This window comes from Capsicum annuum, chromosome 9, assembly GCF_002878395.1.
Source record: "Capsicum annuum cultivar UCD-10X-F1 chromosome 9, UCD10Xv1.1, whole genome shotgun sequence".
Taxonomy (NCBI): domain Eukaryota; kingdom Viridiplantae; phylum Streptophyta; class Magnoliopsida; order Solanales; family Solanaceae; genus Capsicum; species Capsicum annuum.
Window position 1 is genome coordinate 48,336,311 of NC_061119.1, and position 15,970 is coordinate 48,352,280.

Below are 15,970 nucleotides of genomic sequence, written 5' to 3' on the forward strand. Positions count from 1 at the left end.
ATCTAACCAAAATCATAGACATCACATACCACGAATAAAAAACTACACACATAAAAGAATGCTCCCTTATTGTTACCAACGCACTCCCGCCCCCTAACCTTCTACCCTAACCTGCGTCTTCCACACCTTATTATCAAGTTTCATGTCCTTCGTAAGTTGTAACTACTTCATATCATGCCTAATCACCTCCCTCCAATATTTCTTCGGTCTACCTTTACCCTGCCTAAAATCATCCATAGCTAGTGTTTCATGCCTCCACACTGGAGCATATGATCCCCTCCTCATCATGTGCCCAAACCAATGTAACCTCACTTTTCGTATCGTATCCTCCACCGAAGAAACTCCCACCTTCTCTCGAATAATTTTATTTCTCACCCTATCTTTTCTGGTATGTCCACACATCTATCGCAACATTCTCATCTCCGCCACCTTTCAACTTTTAGATATAGAAGTTCTTAACTGGCCAACATTCTGCTCCATACAACATAGCCATCTGAACTGTCACTATGTAGAACTTACCTTTAAGCTTAGAGGGCACCTTCATATCACTAAGACTCCCAAAGTAAGCCTCTATTTCAACAACCCAGCCCTAATATGATGCGTGACATCCTCGTTAATCTTACTATTGCCCTGAATCATAGACCTCAGATACTTGAAACTCTCCCTCTTCTGAATGACCTACGAGTCCAGCTTCACCACCACTCTATCTTCCTACGACACCTCACTAAACTCACTCTAAGTACTCCGTCTTGGTTTTGCTCAACCGAAATCCTTTAGACTCAAGCATCTATCTAAAAATCTCTAATATATCACTAACTCCTCCCTGAGTCTCGTTAATCAGTACCACATCATCCGTAAATAACATACACCAAGGAACCTGCCTTTGAATATGTTGTGTCAAAATATCCATCACCAAGGCAAATAAAAATAGGCTAAGAGTTGATCCCTGGTGCAACCCTATCAGAACTGGAAAGTGCTCCGAATCCCCACCTACTGTCATCACACGAGTCTTCTTCTTATCATACATGTCCTGGATCAACCTAGTGTACGCCACGGTCACCTTTCTAGCCTCAAATCACCTCCACAGAATCCCTCTTGGAACTCTATCATATGTCTTCTGTAGATCAATAAACACCATGTGTAAGTCCTTCTCCCTCGCCAAAAACTGCTCCACTAATCTTCTTATGAGGTGAATAGCCTCATTGGTCAAGCGACCTAGCATGAAACCAAACTAATTCTCAGAGATATTCATGATCTTTCTCGGCCTCAACTCAGCCACTATTTCCTAAACCTTCATAGTATGACTCAATAACTTAATGTCTCTATAGTTGTTGCAACTCTGAATGTCTCTCTTGTTCTTATATAAAGGAACCATCGTACTCCACCTCCATGCTTTCGGTATCTTTTTGTCCTAAAAATGATGTTAAACAACCTTGTTAACCACTCTAAACCTTCCCCACTAGTGCTCTTCTAAAAATCCACTAGAATCTCTTCTGGCCCCGTCTCCCTACCCCGCCGCATCCTGCAAATATCCCCCTTGACCTCCTAAACCTTGATATGCCTACAATAACTATAATCGTAATACTCCCCAAAATTTTCCAAGTCCCCCAACACGAAACCTTTGTCGCCCTCATTGTTTGAAAGTTTATGAAAGTAGGACTGCTATCTCTCCCTAATAAGGGCATCCTCAACCAATACTATATCATCCTCTCTCTTAATGTGCTTTACTTTGTAAAGGTCACAATCCCTCCACTCTCTATCCTTGGCAAGCCTATACAACTTTTTATCCCCTTCTTTCTCCTCTAATGCCGCATATAAGCTCTCCAAAGTTGTTGTCTTAGCCGCTGTAACCGCTACTTTGGCCTCTGTTCTAGCAACCTTATTGATACAAGCATAAAGAGCATAAGGATTAAAAGGTCTTCACAAGGATCCAAGCCAAGAAGTTGCAACATCTTCAAGCTTTGTTCATGCAAATAGAGGCTTGTGAGAATCTAATGCCATCAACCAAAGGAGGGTATTTGCTAAAATGATAAGAAGAGCTTTGAATACATTCCAAGTCATCCTTGAATACACTCCAAAGGCACCTCAACTTAGGGATATTATGGTCTTTTGAGACTCCTTTTTTACACTCCAAAGGAGCACCCTTCATTAAGGGTATTTTAGTCTTTGTATGAAATAACTATAAATAGACAATTAGGCCTTTACTTTTCATTAGTTTTGAAGAATTAATTGAGTGAAACTCAAATTATTTTTCTTTCCTTAGTGTAGGGCTTGGAAAAGCCATCTTAGCGTAGGTCTTAGAAAAGACATTAAAACTAGGGTCATCTTTGAGTGTGGAATCACTCTTATTGACATTTTGGTAAAAAAGGTTGGGTATTTGAGGAGTTGATCCCTTTTTGTCCACCTAAGAGTGTGGTATTATCATCCATTTGTGTTGTGTGTCTTGGTGTTTGATACACACCTTGGTGCTATTCATTAGTGTAGGTGTATGTCTCACTATCTATCTTTACGTTTAATGCAATCTGTGTGTTCTTTTCTTCATCTACTCTTATTCTAGTTGCTGATTTTTGCTTATTTAGTCTTAAATTTTGGTTATTAGGTTAGTTTTTATATCATTTGGTAGCAAAAGCCTTGTATTAGAGTTGTTCCCACAACTCTAAGCTTGGATCTAAGAAAATCTCACAAAAAAAAGAGTCTAGAGTCATGAAAAATCACAAAAAAGTAGTTTCTTGTATTGAAGTAGTAGATCTGAAACTTTTAACCTAGATCTACTAAGTTTTATTTTGTTTTGTTGGTTTCAAGTGTTATATCCTTGTTTCCTAGCACCTAAGGAGTCTAGATCTACGTTTGGAACAAGATTTGGTTGTTTTTGAGCTAGATCTACCATGGTTATGGCAAGTTGAAGCTTTTTTTGAAGGTGGTAACGTGTGACCTTGTGATATTGTAGGTGTTTATGGTTGATTTTGGTTGGTTGTGCTTGTCTTGGCAAAGGGAACCTAGATCTAAAAGAAAAATTGAATTGACGGTTCATTTGCGTAGTGGTCAAACCTTGGTCAACTCTTGAATATTAATCTTGTTCATCCATCATCTTCAAATCTTGTTGAAGAAGAATATTCAAGTAGCTTGTTTGATATAAAAAGGGATAAGAAAGAGAGTGTACTAAGTGTTTATATAAGAATATTCCCTTGCATATTCTAAGTCTTCCAAAAAGAAAGAGGGGACAAGGGGACAAGCAAGTATAATTGAAAGTGCACTTGAGTGGACCAATCTATTTTGAATTCATTTGAAGCTCCAAAAAGGCTTCAAACCTTCAATTTTTTCCTCTAAAACAAAAATTCTTCTTTCCTAAAGGAGTGTTTGGTCGAAACAGGAGATTTGGCATTTGAAAATTTTGAAAAGTGACGTCCAATCACAAGTTGCCACATCATCACTAGTATAACAACCGAATTGAGTTATTAACTAGATTTCTAAGTTTCAATTTATTGTTTCTAGTTTCTTGTGTGTTGATTCTATAACTAATTAGCAAACTAGTAACTACCTACTAGGTTAATAATTAGTTTAGAGTCCTTTTATTTCGTGTCTTCGTTGTTTGTGTGCTTTTCTAATTTATAATTTGTTGTAATTTGTTGGTTGAAGTCCATAAGCAATTTTCTTTGAGTCATATCAAACAAAAATCCATTCCGGGCCAAAGTAGAATCATCCCTCACTCACTTGCCAAGTACATGCCAAAGAATCGACACTTATAAAACCAAGTGTAAGGTAAGAATCAAGTGTAAGAGAGGTGAGAACTATTTGAACTAACTTGTTTGCTCATTTTGTAGGTTTTTACTTCTATTTCTAGGTATTTAGCTATGGAACCCACGGCTTGTACTTCCCAAACTTTGGATAACAACATTCTTAGAACTATTATGGCTGGAATTGAGGCTCTCAACCGAAAGGTGGACATGGTGCAAACCGAAATGACATAAATAAAATGTGATTTGGGATCCATGAAGGATGATTTAGGATCCATGAAGGGTGATTTGGGATCAATGAAGGGTGACATAATTAGAATGAAAATGGGTGTTGATGACTATGTCCACCAAAACCTTTACAAAACCCAAACTACCAAGTCCTAAATCCACTTTACCAAAGACTCTACACTCCAAAAAATCCCATACCACAAATATAAACCCATCATCAACTAAATCCAATGCCTTCTCCCCAAGATCCACTAAACCAAAATTACCGCATCCAAGTAGAAGGAGCATAAGAGTTAAAATCTAAGGAGAATGAGGCCAAGCCTCAAGATGGAGAGAAATTTGATGGTGAGGTACAAAAATAATGTAAAGAACAAAGAAAAAAGTAAAGGAAAGTCATGGGTAGTGAAGTTGGAAAGGGAAATGAACGCTTGATTGTGGATCTTGTCCACAAAGAACCCTTGTTACTCACTAACCCAAGTGCTAGCATTTTGCCTAGCATTGCATCTTCTTTTGTGTAGGTACACGATGACATATTCCTAAAGGATAATCCAAAATAAATCCCTCCTAAACACGTTGGTGTTCCAATTGCATTTTTGGCCAAGAGTTCAAGGCAAGTGGGCTACCCTAGTACAAACCAAGGTAACTATGGTACACTCTACACTCCCTTAAGTCTTAAATATTGTGATGTGGCTATTAGTATCCAAGGTGATGTGGTTTCGGGTATATCTAGTATAGACGTACATGCATCCTTCCTTGATAGTACTTTGGGTATGTATGATGATCAATTTACTCTTGAATATAGTTCACTACTTGATAATGTAAATGGTGTGACCAAAAATTTTCAAGCTAGTGTTGATGCTTATAATTTTTATCATGATACTGGACATGACCCTTTGATCTTGTGTGATAAAAACTTTGCTATTAATTTTGCTCATAGTGATTATGTGTTTGGGAAAATGGCGGATAATGGCATACTAGTTCTTAGAAGAGGACTTCTAGACCACAATCCTTTAGTCTTGAATGTTTGCCTTCTCTTAAATATCAATGTCTTGGGTGATTGTAAGTATAGGAATGAGTAGCCTCGGCTTATGCCCTTGGCTACTCCATCAATTTGATCTCAGTGCACTAGTGGGATGGGGAAGGGATATTCTCGGCTTATGCTCATTTTTTTATTGATGTTTGCCTTATCCTTAGCCTTTGTACTGATCATACTAAGTGTTTCATGGTCAAAATAAAGGATTGTTGATTGTATTTTAAAAATGTACCTCATCGGGATGATGTCTTCACACTTGACTCCTTCCTATAGTACCTCTTTACCTATGATGATACCCATGTTAAATTTGAATTTATATTGTGTAGAGGTTGGAAGTTTGGTGGTTGGTTTCCTTGTTTGAATGATAATGATATGTGGGTGAGGTGGACCTTGATATCAATAGTGGCACCATATTTGATGAGGTCCTTTGTAGAGGTAATGAAACCAATGTATCTTATGGTTCCTAAGATAAAGGTAGTCTTACTTTTTGGGTATAGTAAAGCCATTAAGACCATTGTAGTTTCCTTATCTCTTGATATTTGCCAAAGCCACTTCCTATGTGTCATTCATACTAAGCTTTTCATATCACAGACAAAGGACCCGTGGATATATTTCAAATGTGAACAACCTGGGCTTGATGATATATGTGATAGTATTGGATTGTATTCCTTACTCCTTGATGTCTATCTTAGCCATGTACTTTGTGATGCTTGTAGTAAGTGCTTCATGATCATAACGCAGGATCGTTGGAATTCAGAATTATTAGCCCCACTAATATTCCACACAATACAGTTCTTCATTTTTGAGTGGATGGGATGCAGCTATTCTATTGAAGTCATCTTGCCCTTCCCCTTTGGGTTGGAGGTGTATATCAGAGAAGCGTCTTTCCTTTTCCTGGTGGAGTGAGTTAACAGGACCTTGGGAGTCTTTTTTGTGTAGGATTTGTTGTATTTGTTGTTATACCTAGACCTGCTAGCCCTAGGGGAATAAGAATAATCATAATCTCTTGGACTGGCTCTGTTAATTCTAGCTCTAGAGGCTCTACCAGGTTGAGAATTTCTATTCTTGGGACCTTAAGCTGAGATAAGAATTTCTCCATATCTTTGTTTCTTGCTCTCAGGGCTTTTAGAGCATTCAACCTCTCCACCCTCTCTAAAATTAGGTGTGGTGAGGCAGTGATAAATGTTTGGGATTGGTTAGAGCTAGAAGGAGTTTGGTGTTCCCCAATAGGAGGAACAAAAGTTGGTCCTAGAAGCATCATAGCTGGGTTCTGTGGTGGGAAGAAAAGAAGGCTCAAACTGAGTTGGTTGGTGATGCTGGCTAGTGATTCCATGGTCAGCTCCTCCTGGTAAGGTGAGTTGATCACTTGGAACAGAGTGGTCATCCAGACATTGGACCCGTGTGTTTGTAGACCCTGGTTCAGGCTTACCATTGCCAGATGAGCCAGGTATTGGGGTCCTGGAAAAGAATGGTTATATGTCTCTCCTATCATTTGAGGCGAAGGGGAACAGTTTTGTTAGATAAATATATCTCCAACCATGAAGTTGGATCCAGGGCCAATGGAATTGTAGTGAAGGTGATTTGGTTGGAGGCTAGGGAGCTCATTGTTGCTTTTTTGTGAAAGCTCAGTCATGTTCCCCTTGGTGTATATAGAGTGGGAAGAGCTGAGAGAAGGAAACTAAGGGGTTTCTGTATGGGAAAAACCACCAGTATTAAATGCAATGTCCACGTTTTGGACATTCCCAATCAAATCACTACGGAGAATGGAAGAGTTCCCCGCCGTCACTGGTGTAGGCTCATGATTGCCTAAATCCAGTTAGCACACAAGGGCCTCACATTGAGGGGCTTCTTTCCTTTTAATTCCCATTTACAATAAGGGGGAATTAATTGTAATGAAAGAGAGAATAGGAAAAGTAGGGTTGGGTTTGTTAGGGCCCAAATTGGACTTAGGTTGAGGCCTTGGGAAAGAAGGGGTATTGGGCCTCCAGCCTGTTGAGACTGTTGTTTGGCCCCCTACAGCAGACGAGATTTGGGATTGTTTAGTTTTTGGCCTAGAATCCAATCTGCTAGGAGCTCCGTCCTTTGTGGACTTGAACTTGGACATTGCACCTTAGGCCAACCCAACATTTGAGAGTCCAGATGTCGAAGAAAATGGGGGCTTTCCCGGCATCGTCTCCGACAGATTAAGGTTCATAAACTTACCTGACACCACATGGAAGGTTTATACCTTAACGATGGGTGATTCTTTAGATAGAGATTGTTGGTTCCTTGGCACTGGTTTCTTCTTTTTGGTAAAACAAACCGTTTGCCAATCTAGGGAACCATTCTTCATCGTCTTTATTTCCTCCGAGATTGTGTTTGTGGCCTTCGTTATTGTATCACCATTGAGGTCTGATTGAATTGGTCGGATCGAGAATTAGCAAATAGACGCTGTGTGGCCAAAGCGACCGCAGTTCTTACAAATAAACCCCTCTCTTTCGTAGAAGAGAGGTTGGGTATGGTGATTGATAAAGATTGAGGCCGGTACTAGTGTGTATAGAGGGATTTGGACACAGATCCTGGCGTATCTTCCCCTTAACGTTGCTGAGGTACATGGGTTAACCTTCAATAATTGACCAATTTTTATGCCCATCCTTTAGAGGATGGAGGCATCATAGAGTTCAGTAGGTAAATAGGGGACCGCGGTTGAGTCCACCTTTGACTCACTGGGAACGAAATTGGGTTCCCACTTTCTAATTAAGATGAAGCATCCCGCGATAAACCAAGGTCCTCCATGGAGGATTGAGGATTGACTCTCCGGCTTGGCTAGTTTGACGGTAAAGAAGCCTATCTCTAGATCGATAAGGCACAATGGTTTTGAGAGTTTTCACAGATCCTCTAATTTTTTTTAGGTATTGGTGATTGGACTTCGATTTGACTGGTTTGGCATCCAAGGTGTATACATTCTATGTTTGTCTTCCTCCATAAGGAGGATTTCATTCTCGGATGTTGTTAGATCCTTATCCTTGACAGGTTCTGAAGGTTCTGATTGGGTATTGGGGGTCACGATTTCCCCCGTTGCTATGTCCCTATAAGAGGGATTGGCATCAGCCATAAGAATTTCCTTGGGGGGATCTATTATTGGGGGATTTGGAAGTAAGGGTGACATCAAGGTGGTATCCATGGCGGACATAAAAAAGTTAACTAATCATTTTATGTCTATTTTAGTTTTTTTTTAATCAAATTTATTAACTTTTTAATACTTATATGATTTATAATTAGAGGTGATGTAGTAAATTATGGTTGAAACAGCTAAAGCAGACATGTCATAAATGTCTATTTTACTTATTTATTTTATTAATTATTATTAATTTTTTAATTCGTAAATGAGATATAATAATTAAGGGTGATATAGTAAAATTACAGAGTAAACAGTGGTCGACAAGCATGTCGATAACTGAAACAAAAAAGTTGTTAAAGAATTAAAATTTAATTTCCTTGTACATATATTTTATGCTTTATTTAATTGTACCTAATAAAAATTGATATTTTAATCACTCAAATCTTACATCGTAATTATGTATTTAATATTTTGTTTGAATCTAATTATTTAGATCTCAATAGGTGTACTACTTTCATACCTTTTTTGACACGGATATTACTATTGCAAAGTACTTTATCCAATCATTTTTAATTTTTAATTTTTTTTATCTACTTTATCCTTGTTATATTATTTATAATCTAATACTTAAATTGACTTATAATGACTATTTAGAAGTGATATAATAAAATTACTATAATAGTTACTTGTGAAGTTTTTGTAAGTGAACTCCATATATGTTGTTAAGTTAATTTAAAACATCAATGGTTAACTAATTAGAAACGATATAATAAAATTACTCTAAAAAATATTTGTGAAAAATAAATTAAGTGGACTACATATAAGTCGTCCAATTAATTTAAACATCAAGTGTTAGCTTATAATTTTGCGTCTATTTTATCTTTTTTTTAATGAAATTTTATTAATTTTTTAATGTCTAGATGATCAATAATATTTAATTAGGTGTGATACAGTAAAATCACGATTGAAGTAGCTGAGGCAGACATGTCATAAATGTCTATTGTATTTTTTAATTAAATATTATTAATTTTGTAATAGGTAAATTACTTATAATAATTAATTATGAATGATATATTAAAATCATGATTGAAGCAGCTGAAACAAGCAGGTCATAAATATTTATTTTATTATATATTATTAATTTTCTAATACGTAAATGACTTATATAATTAATTAGGCATGATATAGTAAAATCACGAGTGAAGCAGCTGAAGTAGACATGTCATAAATATCTATTTTACCTTTTTAATTAAATAATATTAATTTTCTAATACGTAAATGACTTATAATAATTAATTATTTAATACTTAAATGACTTATAATAACTATCTAAAAGTGATATAATAAAATTACTATAAAATTTACTTGTGATATTTTTTTTAAAGTGGACTCCATATAAGTCGTCAAGTTAATTTAAAACATCAACGGTTAACTATTTAGAAGCGATATAATAAAATTACTATAAAAAGTACTTGTTGAGAATTTTTTAAGTGGACTCCATATAAATCATCAAATTAATTTAAAACATCAAGAGTTAACTTAGAATTCTGAGTCTATTTTATCCTTTTTTATATAAAATATTATTATTTTTTAATGCTTAGATGATCTATAATAATTAATTACGGTGATATAATAAAATCACGATTGAAGCAATTGAAGAAGACATGTCATAAATATTTATTATATTTTTTAAATTAAATATTATTATGTTTTTAATACGTAAATGAGTTAGAATAATTAATTAGGAATGATATAGTAAAATCACGGTTGAAGCAGCTGAAACAGACATGTCATTAATATCTATTTACTTTTTTTTAGTAATACATTATTAATTTTCTAATACGTAAATAACTTATAATAATTAATTAAGGATGATATAGTAAAATCACGGTTGAAAGAGGTGAATCAGACACGCCATAAATTTTTACTTTACTTTTTTAATTAAATATTATTAATTTTCTAATGCGAAAATGACTTATAATAATTAATTAAGAATGATATAGTAAAATCACTATTTTAGTTGTTGAAGCAGATATGTCGTTCATAAGCTGTTTGCTTCAGAAGCTTATCCTCACTTATATATTAGTAGTAAATACTAGTAATAGATACTCCCTCCATTCCAAATTACCCGTTCCAAATTTTTTAATTTGATTTTCCATTTTACTCATTTTTTTCATTAATCAAGAAGAGACAATTTTTTTTCATGTTTTACCCTTTGCATTAATTACTTTTTCTTCAAATTAAAATATAAACAACATTTAATAGAGATATTATGATAAACTAGCCATGTTATTAATTATTTTTTTTAATCAATGTGCAATTTCAATTTGGAACGGGTAATTTGAGACGGAGGAAGTAACAGATAATAGATACTCCCTTCGTTCCAAATTATTTATCCCAAATTTTCTAATTTGATTTCTCATTTTACTTGTCTTTTTTTATCAATCAAAAAGGGATAATTTTTTTTCATGTTTTTACCCTTTGCATTAATTATTTTTTAAATAAATATGTAAAATCATCTAATAGGGGTACTATGGTAAACTGGTCATGTTATTAATTATTTTTCTTAATCAATGTGTCATCTTAATTTGAGACGGTGGGAGTAATAGATATGAATGTTTATATATGAAATATAAATATTTGTCACTTTTCTCCCCGAATTAAACAAAGACACATGGATATTTCATTTACTTTGTCTCTCTCCAATTTTATAGGGTTGGGTATTGATCGTTGGAGTTTTAGTTTGTACTTATTCGATTCAATATTTTTTTTTATGTTTTTTATTTTTTGTATTTAGATGGCTTTTTTAAAACTTTTTTAATCTTAAAATTATTTTTTAATCTTACATTATTTAACTTTCATTTTATTTCTTCTCATTCTCAATCTTTTACTTCCCGTAATTTCATGTAATTGCTCATATTTTAATTTTAATTTTCTTTATTTAGTATAATCATGTTAGTATTTTTGTTTTCAATCAAAATAGAGTTCATTATTAAATAAAGTTATAGACTTATGTTTTCTTTTCTTTTTAATTATATTTATTTAATTTACGTTGGATCATATTTTATGTTATGTTGGAAATTAAGCACAGGAGTATTATGTTAACTTTTTTTTTTTTTTAAAAAAAGAATTTATGTTATATTTTTTATTTTAATTTATTTTCTTTTTATTGACTTGTTATCTCACATTGCATATCATTGACTTTTCATTTAAAATTGATAGATATTTTTTGTCAAACATTTGAATAATTTTACAGCAATACAAGAATAATATACCAAGTACAATCGAACAAATGAGGTATGATATTTTATGATATTATTCCTTTTGTCAAATGCATTCCCTGATATTCTTACAAATGTGGACGATTAGTTTTTATAAATAATTAAAATAATATTATTAATTTGAAAAATATGTATCATTCCGGCAATACACAGGAGACATCCGACAACATTCAAGTGATGCACCAGCGGCACTATTTCGGTAACTCTGTTCCGGCGATCTATTTTGACATCAAATTATCGGAACCCAATAGTAGCACACACGAGGAGAGGACTTGGCACACACGAGTATCCCGATGACCTCTAAACTTTGATATTTAATTCCTTCTTTCACTCTAGCTTCGTCATAGTTTTCTATTTCTTGTGATTTGGTTGTGTTATTCTTGGCTGATTATCTTGTTTGTGGGTGACAATTTACTTGTTTATTTTTGTATTTCATAACAATGTTACTTGTTTATTCTACTTGCTTGATTAGTGTTACCTGGTTTACTAGCATATTTACTTATTGTGGTAGTATAGTTCCCGTTATTGATTGCTGGTTATCAAAACTTGTGTTGTATTATTGGTTTTGTTGCTTTTCATATATTATTGTTTTTCATTATCCCCTTTGTTATTTTTTTCATTTTTCTTTGCATCTTTCTTTCCCTATTTGCGTAGTGGTTGTGATTGGTGATGGTAGACTAGGGTCATGTCATTGGTCAGGGTCTGGGCTAGGTGGTGTTAGGTTTGGGTCGAGGCTAGGACCGAGTTTAGGGTTAGGGGAAAGAGGTATTAAGGTTAGGTGGGATAAGGGAGCGTCTAGGTTGCGAGTTGGGTCTTGAAACATAAGAACTTTGCAGGGTAAGTCTATAGAGCTGGTGAAGATTCTTAGAAAGAGGAAGGTTAGTATAGCATGTGTCCAGGAAACTAAATAGGTAGGCACTAAGGTGAGAGATGTGGATGGATATAAGTTGTGGTATTTGGATAGTGTGCGACATAGAAATGGGGTAGGTATCTTAGTAGATGAAGAAGTTAGGGAGTAGGTGGTAGAGGTTCACAGAGTTAGTGATAGGTTGATGTCTATTAACTTGGTCATTGGAGGCTCTACAGTGAACGTTATTAGTGTGTAACGCCCCGAATATGGTACCTGGAAAAATACACGGTGCCCATGACCCTGAAGGACCACAAGGTAACCCATGACTGATATCTGTAAACTGAGCACTGAATAATAGTAATAATATCATAAATGCGAAAACATGAACTGAAAGGCCATAAGGTTCAATACTAGTACATAACTGAAATATATGGTATAACAATACCAAAACAACTAAGATAATTGTTTGAACATACTGTAGTCTAAAAACCTCTAAACTGTCTGAATAAGAAGTTGATGGGACATGTCCCCAACTAACTTCAACAACTGAAATAAACAGAAAATTGAAATAGTAATGTGATCATCATGTCCTCGAAGGATGAGGACTCACTGCTAACTCTGATCGCTGAACTGGGATGCTACTGGTTCTCTGGAGCTCGTGCTTCTAAACCTATGGTATAAGACACCATAGCGCAAATGCGTCAGTACTTTGAATGTGCTAGTATGCAAGTGAGGTAGGCTAAATGCAATAGGTTCATATGCATGAACAATACTAACTGACTGACTATCATGAACGTGAGAATACATGCATGCATACGTAACTGTAACTGATATTATGATAGGACTGAATACTGAGTTCTGACTACTGAGTCTACTGATATTGGCATCTGAGTCACTGATGAGTGAAAAATTGATACTGTATTACTGAATACTGAGGGACTGATACTATGTTACTGATACATGGATAACTGTGTCTGACAGTTCTGATTATGAAGAACTGGTCTGGTTGACTATATCTGACAGTCCAGAGCTAAATTCTAATAACATAAGTTTTGATAACTGATATAACTGATAACATGAGTAATTGTATCTGACAGTCCTAAACCTGATGGAACTAGCTGAGTTCCATACTGTATCTGAGTAACTGAATCTGAGATCAGCCCTATCTAACGGTGATCTCTACATTTGATGATACTGATACTGATTGACCATAGTTGAGATCAGTCATGTCTAGTGGGTGATCCCGGGGTCTATTTATAATGATAAGGATTGACTATATCTGACAGTCCTAAATCTATACTACTAAGCTGAATTGACTGTATCTGACAGTCCTAAATCTATAATACTGGGTTGAATTGACTGTATCTGACAGTCCTGATTCTGTAACTAAAATTGTAGGATGTATTCATCTAATCGACATGCCCCATACTAATCTAACTGGGGTCCAACCTGTAACCGCTGTGGAGTCAGTCCTAATCTAGCGGGTGACCCATAGGATCAGTCCTGTAAATTTAAATGTGCTAACGGGTGATCCCTGAGTATGTCAGTTCTATCTAACGGATGACATCTCGTACCTACGCTGGCTATGTAGTTTTGAAACTTAGGGATTGCTTCTAGGGATCTCAGTCCTATCTAGCGGGTGAGTCCCCATCTTTAGGCTCACTAGGTGCTGAATCTTACTCCCATCTGAAAGACAATGAACTGATTAACTGAACTAAGCTGATTAACTGGACTGAACTGATACTAGTGGTATTGTTTAGCGAAGCTAAACTGAATTTACTGAGTTCCGTTGACTGACGTAATGTACTGAGTTCTGAAGACTGACTGAGAATACTGAAGTTACTAAGATTACTGAGCTACTAAAATTACTGAGATTTCTGAGATTTCCTGAGTCACATAACTGACTGATTTCTATGGATCATAGCTTGACTGGGGAGATCGTGAAAACATAACATAGCTCTAGGCACACAGCTAAATTTTCGGGTATAAGTACCCCAAGGACTCATTAAGAAGAAACTGACATAGCATGGCTTACTTGAACACATGACCAACAACACAATTCATAATTCATATATTGAAGCACTTCATCAAACATGTGATATGCATAAGCTTGTACATACATGGGGATTTCATAATATCATACTAGTTGGCCATTGTTCCTTCATCTAGGCATTTAATCATACACATGGTAGGCATAGCACATGTAGACAACATTATACAATAATTAATCATCATGATTTATCTATAATTTCATCATCCTAGGGTTTATTTATAGGTTCACATGAATATACATCTATCCAAATCAATTCCATATAAAATTGATCACCCAACATGGATTTAAATTTAATTGATAATTCTCAACATAAATAAAACAAACCCAACATGAAATTCATAAAGAAATCCATAAACTTAAATTTAGAAAAGAGATTCTCGAGCTTCATGGATGAAAGGAGTCCATGAATGAACACTACGCATACCTTGGTTCGTGATTTCGTGAAGATTGACGGTGAAACATTCTTGAATTTGAATCCCCAATAGAAATCCTAGCTTGTTCTTGAGAGAAACTAGTATATTTTGGGTGAAGAGTGACTAAATCACGTGTTATTGGGTTTAAATAGGGGTATGAAATTGACCTTTTTAACCCTTTGATGCGTCTTTAATTTCTGAGAAAATTTCTTGATTTTCATCCTTGGCGCAACGCACCACTATCGCGCCAAGTCACTAGAAAGTGACAAATGGGAAATTGTACGGTGGCGCGACGCGGAGCTATCACGTTGCCACCTTGTCTGCGACCTGGAAGTGTGGCGCAAAGCACCACTATTGTGGAGCAACACCGAAAATTGACAATTTCCATTTGAGCTATCTCCGCGACGCTCTAAAGGCTCAGGTGATACACTGTCTCACTAAAAAGGCTCTAACTCTTCACCCGGGTGTCAGATTTGGGCGAATTTGGTATCGATGAAAATCTTATTCGATTCCCCATATCATAAAAAGTAAAAATCTTAAAAATACCATGTGTATAAAAGTGGATTCATTTTTCAAAGAAAGTTTCTAACATTCTTGGAAAAATTTTCAAGCTAGGAAAAGTACGGGGTATTACATAGTGCCTATGCCCCGCAAGTAGGTTTGGACGAGGAGAAGAAGAAGGATTTTTGGGATGTTTTAGATGAGGTGGTGAGTAGCATCCCGAGCACTGAGAGGCTTGTCGTGGGAGGGGATTTCAATGGGCATATTGGTTCTTTGTCGAGAGGTAATGATGATGTGCATGACGGTTTTGGTTTTGGGGAGAGAAATGAAAGAGAAGCTTCTCTTTTGGATTTTCTAAGGATTTTGGGTTGTAGATATAAAATTCATGCTTTCCGAAGAAGGAGAATTACCTTATCACATTTCATAGTTCAGTGGCCATGACTCAGATAAACTTTCTTCTCCTTAGGAAGGTGATAGAACACTATGTAAAGGCTGTAAAGTAATTCCTAGCAAAAGTATTTGGACTCAGCATAGGTTGTTGGTGATGGAATTAATTATCTATAAGGGCAAAAAGAAGAGGAGTCTAGAGACTTGGCCTAGGATTAAGTGGGGCAGCTTGACTTTGGCTAGTGCTTTAGAAATAGGGGAGAAGTTGAAGAGTAGGGGGGCTTGGGAGAGTAAAGGGGATGTGGATAGTATGTGAGAGATGACTACTAGTTGCATTAGAGATACCGCTAAAGAGGTGTCGGGTGTCTTCAGAGGTCAATCTGGAAAGCA